This window comes from Tamandua tetradactyla, chromosome 10 (genome assembly GCF_023851605.1).
Source record: "Tamandua tetradactyla isolate mTamTet1 chromosome 10, mTamTet1.pri, whole genome shotgun sequence".
NCBI lineage: Eukaryota > Metazoa > Chordata > Mammalia > Pilosa > Myrmecophagidae > Tamandua > Tamandua tetradactyla.
In genome coordinates, this window is record NC_135336.1 from 66,687,926 (window position 1) to 66,690,869 (window position 2,944).

Here is a 2,944-nt window from a genome sequence, read left to right on the forward strand (position 1 = left end):
ATGTGATCAATTCTATTTTGGCGCTACTCTATATAATGAGGTAATGGGAAATTCAAAGCAGAAGTACCTAATTTGATCTGAAAAGGTTAGAAAAGACTTGCCAGTACATGTAACACCTGAGTCTTTGAAAGAAGAGAATGTGTTTGATCAGAGTAGAAAGCATCAGAAGTTAGAAATTCCAAGAAAATTAAAGTAGCCATTTCCAGCTTTAAAAGGTATTAAAATGTATGGTTTGGGGAATGACAAATAACTCCATGCAACTTTATTCTTACCTCTTTTGTGAAGACTTCCCTGCTCAGCTCAGTTTGAAGAAATCTTTCCTCTGTGTGTGTGTCCTGTTGTTACCTTTCATGTGATACATTTTTATTTCTGCCTTATTATTTTCTAGGGAATCTACAGAAGATATAAATTATAGAAACTGCGTTCAAAATACCTAAATTTATAATAATTATAATTGCTTAGAATTGAAAAAAAGAAAATAAGAATCTCGATTTAGATCAGTGGCATCACTGGTTAAAATGAAATTGTTCTTCGATATTTTTAATGTTAATGATGGACAAATAATTTAGAATTTTTAGGATTGTTTTAACATCACGCAAAATGTTTTTTTCTTAATACTATGATGCTTGTGATCTTATGCTCATAATGCCTGTCACATGTGGGAGTTTCCATGTATGCATGTATTTCCTATCATTTTAAATTTCATCTCTACCTTTTCCTTATAAAATTCTTTTGTTGTAAAAGAAATAGAATAATCTGCCAATCAATACACTAAAATATTGAAAAGGTCAAAAATTTTCTACGAAAATGTTCTGTCAGAGTGTTCTTTGTTCCTCATATTGTTCTGAGCAACAATTAATTCAATTAAACTGACTCTAAAGCTGTGAATTGTCGTAGATCATAACCTTTCAAAGTGTCTTTATGCTCTTCTTCAAATTTACCTTAGTTAGCATATTTTAATAGTAACAGACAAAGGAATATCATTAACTCTTCTTGGTGTTAAAAAATGTTACATCCCTGCCAATTGCATTATAAGGAGATTGAGAGTAGAAGTATTTCAAGAAAGACAGACGCCAGCACAATGAATCACATCCCAAAAGATGAAGAATGATAGGAATAAATATATAAAGTGACATATCAACCTCAAACATTTATCTTGTTGGCATCATATTTCTTATACCTTTATCTCTTCAAGTGTATTCAGAATGAAAGGAATGTCACTGAGTGTGAAAATCTAGATATCATTTATAAAAGGTAAGGGAGAATTGATATTAATGTCTTCAAATTTAAACTAGGTACATTTTCATTACTGGGATATTTTGAATTGATATATGTCATTTCTTTCATTCTTTTTGCTAACAAAAGAAGTTGGAAAGATCATCTTTATCCAGAAGCCAATGCTTTACTATATGCACTACCTGAGTGTCCTAAAATAAATAAGTTCTAAACAAGATTGAAATACAGTAAACACAGCATTATTTATCTTATCTGAACCTACAGTGCTTTATTTAAAATTCATTATTTACAACAAATACGTTTATAGAGAAAATGTATCTCAAGTTTTTAGCTATGATTATATGTGCCTGTTAAATTTCTAACTGAATTTTTTTTTTGTAATTTCATAAGTGATAATCCAATGGTACAGACATTTTGGAAAATTGAAAAGAAATGCATTATCCATGATCTTTCTAGCAAAATCTAACAATTGCAGTTTTGAGCATTACTTCTCCAAGTTTTATATATGCTTTTACACATTTTTAATGTTCAAACTATCAGACTATGTATGTCTTATTTACTTAATCATATGTTGTCTTAGATTGTTTCTTTCTTTGTTATGCAAAAAAACTAGCTATAAACATATTTATACATTTTTTTTACCACATATGAAATTATTTCCTTAGAATTGATTCTGAGAAGTAAGATGTAATGGGCGTTTCTGTATATAGGTGGATATGTGCAGCCTTGAAAGAGTGACAGTTTTTTTTTTTTTCATTTTGATTGTGCTCATTTGCACTGATATATCTGTGATAGGATTTAATTTATTATATTTTTGCAGCGAATCTATTTATGTTTCCTATAAGACTATAAGGTAGTAAGAGATCAGGTCCCATATTGCCATTTCTTTTATCAAATATAATGCCTGACATACAGCACACCCTCAACAATTGCTTAATAAATGAAAAATGATGCTGAACAAAGTAACATAGAAATAAAATATTCTCTATAGCTTTGAGTTAGTAAATCAGAAATGTCTACTTCTGCTTTTATAAAATTAAGAATTGTTGACAAATCCCTTAAAAATAATGCTTATTTATTTCAATAAAAGGCACAAGCTGATTTAATATTCAAACATATTTTAACACCCTTGCACTTGGGGTGGTGGTAAATACACAGAGGCTGAACTGTTTATAGCAAAGATTATTCTTACTGCTTGATACCAAATATGTACCATACTCTATAAATTGGGTCTGCAGTTTCAGAAAATAAAGAAATACGGGATGCTTAGTTAAATTTGAATTGTAGCTAAAAATAAATCCATTTTTTTACTAGAAGTAAGTTTTGCAAGGGTCTGGCACAGACTCTAAGACTTAAAATTACAAGAACCTGAAGAGATGGTGGTGGGATTTTATGAGGAATGTTAACATGTGACAGTCCAATAATGTAAGAAAGTAAAAATATGTTCTCTTGTCCTTGCCCAAATCACTCCAAGCATCTTTTAAAGGATTGGTGAAACAATAACCCACATTTTCAACTGGCATATTACAATTTACAATTGTAATTACAATTACAATCACAATTTAGAAAATATATGTTAACTAAGAGAATAATAGTCTCCAACAAGATCATAAAGACCATTGGACTGAAGGAGAAGGAGGATAATTTATAAATAGAGTAATTATAAGCAACAAAATACAGTTTATTTAGAATATAGTTAATTTGAGGG